This window comes from Dysidea avara, chromosome 14 (assembly GCF_963678975.1).
Source record: "Dysidea avara chromosome 14, odDysAvar1.4, whole genome shotgun sequence".
NCBI classification, from domain to species: domain Eukaryota; kingdom Metazoa; phylum Porifera; class Demospongiae; order Dictyoceratida; family Dysideidae; genus Dysidea; species Dysidea avara.
Window position 1 is genome coordinate 1,787,180 of NC_089285.1, and position 14,675 is coordinate 1,801,854.

Sequence of the window (14,675 nt, forward strand, 5' to 3'; positions counted from 1 at the left end):
GCCTCTAAACCATAGATTTATAAAAAATCTATGTCTCAACTATCCAGCGTTACTCGAGTTGAGTTGACATTGTAAGGCCACTCCAATTGGTAATTATGTTTCTGGTCAACCGCCCGCATCCTTTTTTGGAGAATGTTAAATTTCAGAAATACACGAGATACATGGGTAAAATGCCCGCATCAGCTTTTTGAAAAACCTGGATTTCAGAAACAAATATTGGGCTGCAACAAGTATGCTAAATCTAACCATAAGTTGTATTTTATCAGTGAAAACCTGCAAGAAATGGACATAGTGCATAGTACAGATCGATATACTCTAATAGAACAGTCAGTAAATCACAAAAGTACTCTAATTGAGCAGTCACTTCATTGTTGCTTTGTTGCTGAATTCCGCCCGCCCGCACCTAGGACTCATTTTCAAAGGACCAGAAACATAATTACCAATTGGAGTGGCCTAATGTATAAAGTGATGGTTTATTGGATTGGTTTTCAGAGTTTAAAGTCATAGATGAAAATTGAGTGGCCATAATTAAAATTGTCGTGTCATTTACGTACTGAGCACCACTATTGTAATGTACAGTAATGTGGCCACTCAAAGTCAAATTTGTATGGCAGTTTACTTAAATTGTACGGAAAATGGCCAATGGCACCCATTATTTTGAACTCTGGGTTTACAATTAACTTTAAACCATGCATTGCTAAGTTATCACCTAAAACTGTAACCCTGGTATTTCACACTACTTGAACACTTTCGTGGTTTTGATATTGACACAATTCAATTTTCATGTATAAGATCATTGTGGTGCTGGGGTGATTTTTGTCATCTGTCACTCATTCTGATGTGCAAATAAATTAAATGTAAAGCCTGCAGTGGGCATAGTCACCCAAGCCAACACGAGTTTGACCACTCCATTCATTGTATAAACATGATTCGATTATGAGAGGCATACTGGTACTTGTAGCTACATTTGTCAGAACGAGCGGAGAAATCCAGTGATGTCACGGAAAATTCTGTTTATAGTGTCCATCTGTTTTCTAGAGTGTTTTGAGCACTTTTCACTTTCAATAATATAAACAGACCTAGATGGGTAAGCTTCTTTGTAGAATGATTATTTTGTATTATTTGTAATGTGGGTGTGGTTTGTATGCTAGTCTTTATACTGCTGTTGCACCATAAATACAACATAACAACTCATCATCATCATAATTACTCAAGCCAACTGTTATGTTAATTCACCTGCTCTTCATACTACCATGCGACATACAATGGTAGCAACTGGTCAGTTTCCTTCTCGAATGATTATCTTCACTAGTATCAGTCTTCCGGAAGTAGCGATTTCTCTAGCTCTTCGGCAAAAATGTGCTCCATCTTCCACACTAATGTTAAGTTTGTGTAACACTTTTAAAGCGATATCTAATCCAATTACCACAATACTGTAACTCCACCTATGTGCCCATATAAAACATTTCCATTTTCTAAATCGGTTAAAGACCACGCCCTCGGATCTTCGTGTTTTAAAAACCGAGGCAAAGCCAAGGTTTTTGAATCATAAAGGTCCTCGTGCTAGGTCTCTAACCTGTACTTAATCACTTACTTAGTCATAAGTTTGTTGGCACGTAATATTCTACTTATGTTACAATACCGTTAGGGCTGGGACGAATATTGAAATTTACCTTCAAATATTCGCTAATAAAATGTTCGAACATTCGAAGCTTCGGTGTTAGCTTTCAAGTTACAGGTTTTCTTGTATTTATGCTAAGTTTTATCTTTCTAAACCTATTAAATAAGTTTGTAAGCATTTAGAAAGTGCATAGCAGCAGCACTGAATGACGCGATTGATCGATTGATTGAAATGGGCGTGTCCATTATACTGCAATCATGCATAGGTAAACACCAAGTAATGGCTAAAAGTATTTCCATGCATTATCTATCACTTTATAAGGTGTTTTAGGGCTGTAACTATGGTAGCAAGTTGAACTGTGATGGTTTTAAAGTGGGCATGGCACATGAAGATCTATCGCGAAGAGACGAACATTGATCACACAAGAGGAATAAGCAGCTGCAATAAAGATAACGACGTTTATTTGTAATTCTTTCATAGACTATGAGTGCATTACGAAGCTTCGAAGGATACTTTTATAGTTCAAGGTTTACTTAACCTTTGAACCCAAGAAGCATTTGAAGCTTTGTCCAGCCCTAAATTCTGTATACATACAAGTTTTTAAGGGATGTAATTTTTGTGGATTTTACGGTTGCGGAAGTATTGTCATCAAAATTTAACAATAATAATATTGTCTTGCTGTACATACTGCCTTTCCTCAGTGATAATTGCTTCACATCAGCAATGTTAATCATTACAATCACAAGTTCCTGTCTTGTATAAACAACCACAGATCTTACCAAGTGATTGTGTTTTTGTACACTTATGTAAACAGCAATATGAGTCTTTATTGAAATCTAATTAGGCAGATAAACTTTGTAGTTTACACTATCAGGAGCTTATAAGGAAGGCACAATAAGTTACATTATTATCAGCAGTTATAATCGCCGAGTGCCAGGCACTTATAAGCTTTTTATTTATTTTATTTGTCTAATTTGTCAAAATGACAGGGTGGCACCAAAAGGCATAGCCTGTACAAAGGTGCTTCCCTAAACACATACATTACAAAAATAACACTACAAGGACGAATGATAACACAAAAGTACACTACAAAGAAAAGAAATGATAGTTACAGTAAACAAAACACACACACACACAGAGACTTGAAAAGCTACGTACAAAAAATATAATAACTGGTGCAACGAAAAGAATTTACAGATTTTATAGTGAGTGTATCAAATGATACAGTGTTATTATTCACAGTGTTACGCTCCTGATATTATTAGTGCTAGTTTGTAAAGGTGTTGTGAACTTGCATTGTGAATACATTTTCCAATAGACTTGTAATATTAGACCTCTCACAAAAATATATTGACCAGAAACCAACTTCACAGTGCCTTGGCAGTATTGATGAGCAACCCCAAAGGTGCCTTCAGTGCAACCCAAAATGCTTCCAATAATCATACAGCACGTACTGTATATTAGCGATCATGGAGGTTTTTCTGGCCATAAATATCACCGGCTTCACAGTACCATTCCGGTGCCTTGGCAGTATTAGTTAGACATAATCAAGCCCAAAAGTGCCTTCAATAGGACCCTAAATTTACAAGGTTTTAATTTTTTTTATTCAGTGGAATTTTCTACTGACTAACTGCCTGCCTGCCTGCCTGCCTGATGCTTTCAGACAAGCGTAACTTGATAACGGCTAAGGCTATAGGCCTGATTTTTTCACTGTTTGATGTTGCTTCATCCCGAGACGTGCCTTTTGGCATACCACAGTACATACAATGCACACATCATGGACTTACCTTTGTCCTCCTTTAATTTTGTCCCATTTCTTTTTGCTGACTGCCCAAGGTGTTGATTCGCGGTAGTGCAATACATGGCTTCCCTACATTTGTAAACAGGAATTGTCTGTATTTTCCATGATGACTGGATTGATTGCAGAGGCGCTTCTGATACCATTCTTTTAAGGACCAGCGTCGTACATGTACATCCAAATATAGCCTGACACGAAAGCCCAGCATCGTACATGTACGTCCAAGATATTAAGCAGTAAACAAAGAGCTATATCTTCGCAGTATTAGAAGCTATGAGCTTTAAACAAAGATGATTTTGTTCGCCATTAGTGGGCATGCCAATATATTATGTGAAAGTATGCTAGAAAGAACTAGCCTTTGTATATTATATTTACACAACTAACCTTGTACAAATCCGTCCATAACTTTTTGTATATTATATTTACACAACTAACCTTGTACAAATCCGTCCATAACTTTCGCCTTGTAGCTGGTATATAAATTTCACGGCGCTCTTCATTTAGAGATGCATCTAATAATATACAAGATCACGTGATGGCACTCTTTAAAAGGAGTAAAGCAATGGCTTGTAACAGATCACATCATGAAGAAGACAGATCGTCACCGATGAAAAGGTAAGTTCTACACACTTATAATTTAGATAGTTCTGCTGTTATTGATAGGCGAATCTGTACTACAGTTTGTATAAGCCCTTACTACTTTCTGCGGTTTTGGTGACGCTACAAGCTTGCTAAGTAATAGAATACGCAAATTTCATAAAACTTGTGGGTTTTTAGGGTAGGTACTGCGTAAATTACTGTAGCTAAGTGTAATGGCCATTTCACTTTCGAGTCAGTAATTGATAGCTGGGGCACACGAATTGTTCATATTTTTGTTGTGACTGGATTGATTGCAGAGACACTTCTCCTACTGTTCTTCATTTGTAGTACTGTGTAACAGGCTGAACATAGCTGAAAGCGAAGTGTAATGGCCACTTCGCTTTTTGAGTCATAGATGGGGTGCATTCAGACGAAAACACGAACCTTGATTTATTGGACCTCTTGACCTGAACCTTGTTACTTTGTAGTTATAATTTTGTACTGTAAGTTAAGTAATGTAAGTCTTGCCAGGGCTCCTGCACTGATCACTCTGGCTATCAGTGTACGGTAACCCTGAGTCTAGGCCCCTCTTTGTATACTATATATATATTGTCTTAATAATCAATAAGACATTTATCATCATTCTGGTGCCATCCTTTCTTTTGGTGCAGTATGCACGGGTTCACCAGTCACAGTAATGTTACAAAAAATGTAAACAAACAAGTATAAGGAAAAATTAATTTGATTAGATACCATAGAAAAAAGTAGGGAAACAAGGGAGGTCACCTCTATGCCTGTAAATATACTAGTGAACATTTAAGTCAATGGTACGTTACAAGAAAACACAGATAACTTACAAATGCTTCTGTATGTATGGCTGTTACTTACATTCATAACATGAATAATAATTGTGACCGGATTTGCAAAAAGGTACCTTTTTCACACACAAAATTTGACCCATTTTTTTTACCTTTGAAGCTTCATAACATTTTGATCATGGCATATAATTGCATGTAATTTTCAATGAATGTAGCTACAGTATCTAGCCACAGTTTATGACTAAGAGCAAGTTAGTTAGTATAAGGAGTCAAGTGTTACATCATTTTGTTTGCTGTATGTAAAATGTGTGGAAAAGGTACAATCCGGTCACAATTGACGTGATTACTGATGTTCCACATAAGGCTGGTACATCTGTTCACAACACAATAACTGGCACAATTTACTGATGTTTCGTATGTTTATGACACGAACAACAACCAGCATGATTGGCATGTCAGAGGCATCAATGCCAATGGAGACTATGGATTTGTGAAGCGTGATACTGTTGACTTTTGTCTTACAAAAAGTAGACAACTTGAAGACTACGTTCCCTCAGAGAGCAGTCCACATCGCTACTTTATAGCTAGTTATACATTAACATCATATTTAATTATGGTTTGCCAGATACATTTGCTAAAGACCCCATTATATTTTTCAATTCATGATGTGATAGTGTCAAAATCAAACAGTACAGTTCAGTGTGACTGTTCTATTAGGGTGACTGCTGTATTAGAGTTATTTGGTAAGTCACTATTTCGTATTTTCATTGTTCTAGAAATGAATGATGTTATTACAATAGCTCAGTGGAAAAATCCCTAATTTGACATTGAACAAAATGATTGTTGAACATACCAATGTGGGGATTTTCCCACCGTGCTTTGCTGTAATACCATCATTCATCTTCTTTTAGTTTATCACTAGGATCCCTACTTCTTTTTTAAATTAATATACTAGTTACTTGTATCGCTTACTTACAACAATGTATACGTAGTCTTCATTTAGCGTTACAAGATCATTTATTATGTCCACGTTGTTTGCATATACTGCAAGTGAGCTCTCATCTAGTTCACTGATATCCTTCATCTACTAGTTGCTCAATCCTGTTTTGTTTCTGTAAAATTTGCATAAGTGAATCAATGTTTTTGTGGTTAGAGGCTCATTGAAAATGCTTAGTACTGACATTGTTCCAAGCCTTGTTGTGTGAATCTTACTAAACTTTGGTGTAAAGATAAAAAATTCAGTTACATGCATTGCAAAAGCATGCAAATATGTGACTGGGCCTGCGAAAATAGGGCATGTGGGCACATGATTTTTGCCTACTTTTTCAAACGTTCATCACTCATAACTTTTTGTACCATTATGTTATGGCAATGCAATTTTGAGCATCTAGTAAGAATTTAATTGCCTCTATGATAATGATGCAAGTAACAAAATACAAATATTCTGTTCCAGCGCTGAGATATGACCTGTAGAGTGACGCAGTGTAGTTTGTGCCCACATGCCCTGTTATCGCAGGCCTGGTCACATATGGAGTTATGTGTTTTGTCTGGTAAATTGACAGAAAAAAATCCATCCATTTTTTAAATGTTTTCTTTAGTTTCTGTTGTATCATTAACTTTGTCACCATTAATAGTTGCAAAACAAAGTTGTCCAAGGGAGATCAGGAAACATGATAATAATATCAATACTTTTAAAGAGTCTCGCTTTCTCTGGTCCTGTCAAATCTCGGTGTTAGACTGGTTTTTTTGACTCCTTATCAGTGATCTATTTAAACTGAATTTTGCACTCATTCAAAATACTCTTCCTAATATTGAGAGTGGGTATATTCTTAGTACTTTTAGTAATGCCATTTTTAATGTGAATGTCACGAATTAACAGCTCAGTTAAAGTATCAGAAATACGAAGAAACAAATGTAAAATATTAATAATAGTCCAGTCATTTTATGAAAAAAGGGGTCAACTTTAAACTAATTGCAACACAAATGGTTTCAACAGTTTCTAGCACAGAAAAATGTGCTCTATAACATATCAAAAGTCCCGGAAAATCCCATAAGGGGAAAGTGACCTTTTGCATGACCTTTTAAGCCATTTTTAGCCAAAAAAAGGATTTATGCTTCTGGTTCAGCTATACATTATCCAAACTATTTACATTTGGTATCAAATGATTGCTCTCACTATAAGGAACAAGATGATATTGTTTGGTATCCATAGCTTAGTTTGTTCTAAAGTTATCATCATTTTACTAGACAAAACTGACATTATTTAGTCCCGCCCACAGACTTGATTTGGTTTAAGGTTACAGGATACTGTAAATCCCACATGTACGCTATCAATCATTTTTCATGATTAGGGGCTTGATTTTTCTTATGCATTGTTATCAAATATTTATGCATTCTTGACTTCTCATTAATCGACATGGAATTCAAATGTTATTATGAAAACATGAGTTGTCCCCATGCCAATTAGTGAAAACTATGAACCAAAAATCAGACCAATGAAGAACCATGAGAACTTACTAACAATTCTAAGGTTTGAAGAACATCACTTGTGAGGGACTGACAAGAGGATTTGTGTATAATGTGTATAGTTGCTGAAATATGACTACAATATGGCCTAAAGCAAGACACTGTGATCACAAAATTAATTTTTAAATTGATATCACAAGCACTAGAAATATTATTTTTACAGCATACAAACCTAAGTTCCGTCAGGAACTAGACAAGAAGCCAAACTAGTAGTCTGTTTATACAAAATGTTAACAACTAGTTTGACAGTCCTGATTTTTGGTTCAGGAAAATATCGCCATTAATCAGCAAAACTGCGCATGGGCTTACAGGTGTGCCAGTTGCTAAGTGTGTTGTTTCTATGTTATCTTGTACTGTTACGTATGTTTTCTTGTACCTTGTACCTGTCCAGTCAGCCAGCTATGATTCTCCCAACAATTTAACCCAGTCACCAGCTGATACTCAACACAACAACACCAAGCCTGCCTTAATTACATAATAAAATTTTTGTTTGACAGTATCCCGTAACCTTAAGCTATTTATTGCTTGTCTAATGATAGTTTTCTCATGGCAAGGGACATTTGTATAACAAAAGGTCATAGTGAAGACTAGAAGGTGCATGTGTTACCATGGAAACAGAGAAATAGCATAGCTTTATATGCAATTCTGTTGTTTTCATTCTCTATTGTCATGAAGATAGATTTACAATTCCAAACCTGACATTGTACTAATTAAGTTAGGTACATACACAATGATACATTATCAATAATATTGTACTTTAACCATGGCCGTGGTAGTGGAAAATCTATTCTCTTGTGTATATAAATAGTAAGTTTCGCTTTCATTCAGTGTTGGTATCTGTATCATCTTCTTTATGGATTGAGGTATCTCAGTTGGTGCAGCCTGTTCCCTTGCAGTTGCCACAAACAGAAGAGCATTTCACATTGTATTTCTTGCAAGTGCATCTCATGCTGCTGCAGTCAGTGTGGCAGTTACATCTAATCATTTTCAACGGCTCATCTGGAGCAGGTGATAAATCAGTAGTTAGCACAGGCATCAGTTTTCCATTTCACCTCCATGCAGTTGGCTGTACTTCACTGGCATCACCTTTCCACTCTTGTATTAGGAAATGTACACGGAAACTGTGACATTTAGCAGCAGCTGAAGTAGGTGGCAAAGTTTGTGGAAGAACAAATGTAGTGCTTTTAGGTACCTATTCACAAAAACGCTTGTAGAGGAGAAAGTTTAATCTTTCCTTTGGATTTCCACTGTATAAATCCACTAGTGCTTGCTCTCCTGCAGCCATGATGTCATTTGGTATATATGTTGCTGCACTGAACACTTTGGCCTGCATTTGAAAGTGTTTACTGGACTTTACCTTTCCCAATGCCATATAGCTGTGATGTTGTGTCACATCCAAGTATCACATGCGGGAAGAGAATGTTGTTGCATATTTCAAAGCCAAGTTTCTCTTTGACAGCAGTTATGTTCCACTCCCTGGGTTTCATAGGGGCGTCTGGATTTGGAATGGAATGGTGGACTGGAATGGAATAGTGGAATGGAATGGAACGGTACTTAGGTAATTTCAATTAGTGGTCACCTCTTTAAAAAGACCACCTTCTAACAAAGACCACCTCTTTACAAAGACCATTTTACTTTAATATCTGAATTGTTGTTTTAGAGCCCTATAAGACAGTCTTATTGATGAATTGTGTGCCACATGTTATGTAAAGCCAGTGATATCTGATTTATGATACAATACAGTAATAGCTATATCTTGGCGATACAAAAAAAGATGTGTCCACGAAACAAAAGCAACTGGCAACTAAAGGAGCTAATATCTGGTGAGGCCAAGAAATGAATGTCAATATATACTGGCAACTAAGTATAATTTACAATAATCTTGGTCCTTTATCATTGACTTGTGCAGACTGACTGTAAATCTAATAGGCTAGTAAATTGGTACCTTTCTCAATAGTCCGGTGTTGTAGAGGAGAAAAAAGGCGGCTAGAGTTACAGGGAATTAATTAGGAATGCAGCAAGACTACGAGTCAATGATAAAGGACCAAAGTTTTATAAATTATAGTGAGTTATTAGTGTTCCACCGATAATCGGATCGGTATCGTATCGGAGCCGATATTGGGCTTTTCGTATCGATCGGTATCGGTTATTCAGGTACTCCTATACCGATTAATAGCCACTCGCGCCAATCGTCATAACCATATCTATCATCATAAATCCTATGCTAGCAAAACGTGAGGTATAACAAGTTGGAAATAGTGTTGAGTATTATTCTAGCATAAAAGGTGCAGGAATTGCTTTGCTAAACATCAAGCAACTGCTACTTACTATGTTTGCATGAAAAAGATTGAAATACTCTAATAGAACAGTCACTGCACAATAATATATTCTACTAGAACAGTCACACATAGCCAGCTTGAGATGATTGTAAATTGTATAGCAATTATCGGTATCGGTATCTGTATCGGTGAAAATTTGCTTCTAGGTATCGGATCGGTAGTTATTTTTCTGTATCGGTGGAACCCTATGAGTTATTTGCCTATATTTCTTGGCCTCACCCAGATATTAGCTCCTTTAGTTGTCAGTTACTTTTAGTTTGATGGGGACGTCATTTTTGTACAGCCAAACTGTTTTTGCACGGGGTATATTGCTGTATTACAAATCAGATATCACTCTGACTTTTCTAGGCATGTGGCACACAACTGATCAATAAGACTATTCTATGGGGATACACTCTAAAACAACAAGATAGCAGCAATTTAAACATTAAAGTAAAACGGTCTTTATAAAGAGGTGGTCTTTGTTAGAAGGTGGTCTTTATAAAGAGGTGACCACCAATTGAAATTACCAAAGTACGTTCCATTCCACCATTCCATTCCAGTCCACCAGTCCATTCCACTGAATCCAGACGCCCATTTCATAGTGGCTTTCTTTGGCTCTGGTTTGAAAAGGGAGTGTATAAACAGTGGAATGGACTACTGGAATGGTGGAATACTGGAATGGTGGAATACTGGAATGGTGGAATACTGGAATGGTGGAATGAATTTTTTAAAGTTCAATATCATTTTTTACATCCAAATAAGTACAACTCCTCCCCTTATGTAAGCAAATAAATAGGATTTCCCTTGAAGTCAGCTTATTTAGCATAATTCACCTCACCATAGACAAAGTTTACCAATATATTGTCAAGTATATTGTAGTGTAAAGTCAGTTATGAACATGCACAATAGCAGTTTATTGGGAACATCAAGAAAACTCCTGACTTAACCCTTGTTCCCAAATGATAAAAAGTTAGCTAGCTAGCTGATTGCTTGTAAAAGTACATTCACTGTATAATGGTATTCATTTATTATCAACTTTACCAGTTAGGCACTGGAGGACAAACACAGAAGGCAGAGCCTGTATGAGCTGTTTACCATTAACCTAGGAACCTAAGTGAAAATCTTTGGGAAAAGTGAAATGCGACTATCTTGTAAGCATTTACAATGAGCCTTTTCCACAATTATGTCAGAACAAAATTTAAGCCAAACTTCATTGTCACAGTGCCATGTTGCACACTGAACTGAACCACAGTTAGTTTCAGACAATTAATAAAGTATTGAGTTATAAGTGTTGTGGTGAGGAAAAGTATGCTAAAAGAGCTGACTTTGAGGGGAATTCTATTTATTTGCTTACATAAGGGGAGGAGTTGTACTTATTTGGATATAAAAAATTATATTGAACTTTAAAAAATTCCATTCCACCATTCCAGTATTCCACATTCCAGTAGTCCATTCCACTGTTTATACACTCCTGGTTTGAAAAATATGTTGTGTGATTCAAAGCAGGCATGATAACACAACAATACAAGAATATCAGTGTCATCACCAACTAGCACAGTGTCTGCCACTCTGGCTATTTCTACTGCTTTTTGTATAATCATCACATCAGCATCTCCTGAAGTACGGTACACTTTACAATTTCTTTCCAAGAAGCAGCTAAGCATATTAATGAACTGCTGCTTGGTGGTGCTGTTCGATAAAAAAGTTCCCTTCTTCATGTTCAGCTTTGTATCTTTGGTGAATGACACAGCCACTCCAGAGTATCCTTTGGCCCTCCTCAGATGTACCATATCTTTTGTTGATGACTTCTCACGTGTGGAGGCAGACCACGATTGTAGTCCAGACACAAGGTTACAGGGTTGTACTGGCTTCTTACACTGCTCAAAAAAAATGTTTCCTGATGTTTTGTGCATAACGAATTATGACAATTCCTTGAGTGAGAAATACCCAAATGTGTGTAATTCCTGAATTAAAGGAAATGTATATAGAATTGTCACAATTAATTTATCTTTCAGTAATTATATACATGAATGTGCCTAATTCCTTTCAGGAAATGTGCATGAATTATGACAATTTTGTGATAAACTTACACATTTCCTGAAAATTCCATTTTACAGAAACATAATGGAATGATATGTAGTAAAATCAACAGAAAAACGTCTGGCCAACATTATCAGACCATCCACTGACTCTTGCCAAACCAGGTCCTTCACAAGGCCAGAAACCGCCATTCTAGCTGTCCACATCATCCAGAAAAGATGTCTATTAAAACCAGCCTCGAGTAGTTTGAGTAGTACTGAGGGTTAAACTAGTAGTATGATAGTGTAGCTATCCACTGATGATGTTAGTTTGATTTTGCCTGATGTGTGATTCGGATCGGTTTTGTAAAATCTGGTCACATATTATATCACACTAAGATCAGTGATAACATCAGAGTGAAATCTCTTTTGTGGTACCTAGCTAGAGCCTTACCAATTCCCACTAATTTAATCATCATTTGACCAAAATTTCATAACAGTTGCTGAAATTTCCCAATGGTGTCTGTTTTAAACACAGTTGGAATGGCTATAATATTTGGCAAGTAGTGTATACCAGTGTCCTGCACATGGTTACACACATTTTCAGTACATCTACCTTGTGTATACAGACCTTATTGTTATCAATTATAAACTAAATGATATACACTTACAGTATTTATAGCATTAACATTGTTGTGTTGTTGTGCAGGTAACACTGATGGCTGAGTCTGATTTCATCATAAAATTCAGTGACAAATTGAGCAGTGGCAGTTTGCTCAAGCTAATGTGCAACAATTACTGTGGCGACTTTTGCAATAAATGTCATATGTGTTATCCAGGAAGAAACAGAGCCAAACTTACTAACCTGAAATTTGGTCACTTAACACTCCTAACATAGCACTATTTCTAACGTAATTTTAAGACCATAAGTTAAACACAGGTGAGTTATGACTGATCAAACTTGAAAAGGCTATGAACCCCTTTTTGCAGATTCGGTCACATTTGTAGTGCAACGTAGCTCTGTGCAAAAATCTCTCCCTATACTGGCATGTCATAACAATCATTTTGTACTAAGTAGAGAACAATGTTGTAATACCATCATTCAGATATCTTGTTTTAACAAGTCTTTATCACTTAGGTGTCAACTTTGTACTTCACTTTTTACAATATTTACACACTAATTTATTTAGATTTTTTGATACGTTATACTGTATGATATACACATGTGACTAGAATGTCAAACAAACTACTAGGGTGACTGCTATCTTTCATTAGAGTATCTCAATTGGGCCTCAGACAACCTAGCTACATAATTTTTCAAGGGGTATGGTATTTTCATGCAGTTTTCATTGTGCTACCAAAAAGAAGCACAGTCAATAATGAATAAGTGTAGGTGACCTCCCTTTTTTCCTACTTTTTTCTATGATCCCTAATCAAACATAAAATTCCCAAGTTTTCGCTTTTTGTTTACTTTTTGCAACAATATTATGACTGGTGAACCCATGCATACTGTATTGAAAAATGGATGGCGCCAGAGTTACATTTTTGTCTAAATGCATACCTCAGATATCAATTATTGGCTTGAAAGTGAAGTGGTCATTGTTCATTTCAGCTATGTTCAGCCCATTACATAGTACAGAAATACTTCGATCTACAATCAATCCAGTTACCACAGTAAATACAGATGATTCCCATTTACAAATGGGAAGGCATCAGGCATTTAGCTAGTTGGTTGAAAATTCAAGTGAATAATTTTTTAAATTTTGGAACAATCTGTTTAATGCATTTAGGGTCGCACTGAAGGCACTTTTAGGCTTGGTTGTACATAACCAATACTGCCAAGGCACTAGGATTGTATGATTGTTAAGCTGGTTTTTGGATGCTTTTTGGCCCGAAAAACCCCAACCTCTGTGATTTCTAATATACAGAACGGTATGATATGGAAATTGTCAATACAGAAAACTACTCAAAAGTGAATTAGCCAACTATGTTCAGCCTGTTACAGTAACACAGAGTAACAAACAATGAAAAATATCTCTGCAATCAATTCAGTTGCAAAGGAAAATATGAGCAAAACGTGTGATAGTTATACATAACAGACAGCCACTGAAAAGCCGTATCACACTACCATAAAGTGTTATCAGCGAAGATAACTGCAGACACAAAGGAGGGCAAACATAGGTCCATGATGTGTGTATTACGCATGCTGTGGTATACTGAAAAGTCCCTGTCTTGCTGAAGTCACATCTGAAGTCATGTCTAGCAGTGATAAATCAGGCCCATATAGGTATAGCTGGTATGCTCAGGAAAAAAAGTTACAATGCAAACCAATTATTTAATTACAAGTATGCTTATATTATTATGTAGCTATAGCTATATACATGCGTGCAGCTAGTATAATCATTTGCATGAGTGCATTAACAGTTATGCAAATAATTGTGCAAAAATAGGTTTATTTTAGTAACTTATGTATTCACTACATGGCTAGTATTGGAATAGGTAACAAGCACCCCAAGAAGCTTAGAGAGTTTTTCAATTGCGCTTTAAATGTTAAAGAATATTCTGCAGAGCAAAGAGAGAATCATTATTGGTGGTGAAAAGATGTACAAAACAAAACAAAAAGCATACAACAAAACAAACATGTGAGTCCTCGGTCAGCATGCAACCACAAAGTGACCGTTTTAGAGAACCACACTGTGAGAATGGTAGCTAAGGTAAAAAACTATAAATGAAAAATGAAGAAAAAAATGACTATTGTAAATGCATTACAAAAATAAAATACTAGCTACTATGTATCTAGTTGCTGCACCACTCTTTACATGCCTATATAAACTACACAGCTGATGTTCAGCTACAAACCTTTTCTTGTCATGTTACAGGTGACATCTTACATTTTCATGGAATTGTCTATTAGCTATTAAGCAATTGGCAGCTAAACTAATACATGTAGTATTACTTGGAACCATGTACAGGGGTATATAACACTAGCTATAC

The 14,675-nt window shown here is 36.2% G+C and overlaps 1 long non-coding RNA gene across 1 annotated transcript in view; it reads left to right on the forward strand.

The window, feature by feature from the left end:
* LOC136244981 (uncharacterized) overlaps positions 1-12,900 on the forward strand; it is a 45,142-nt gene extending 32,242 nt beyond the window's left edge. The window contains exon 3 of the long non-coding RNA XR_010695682.1: positions 12,391-12,900. This is a non-coding gene — a long non-coding RNA (uncharacterized lncRNA). The remainder of the gene's footprint in view (positions 1-12,390) is intronic.
* Positions 12,901-14,675: the final 1,775 nt, after the last annotated feature.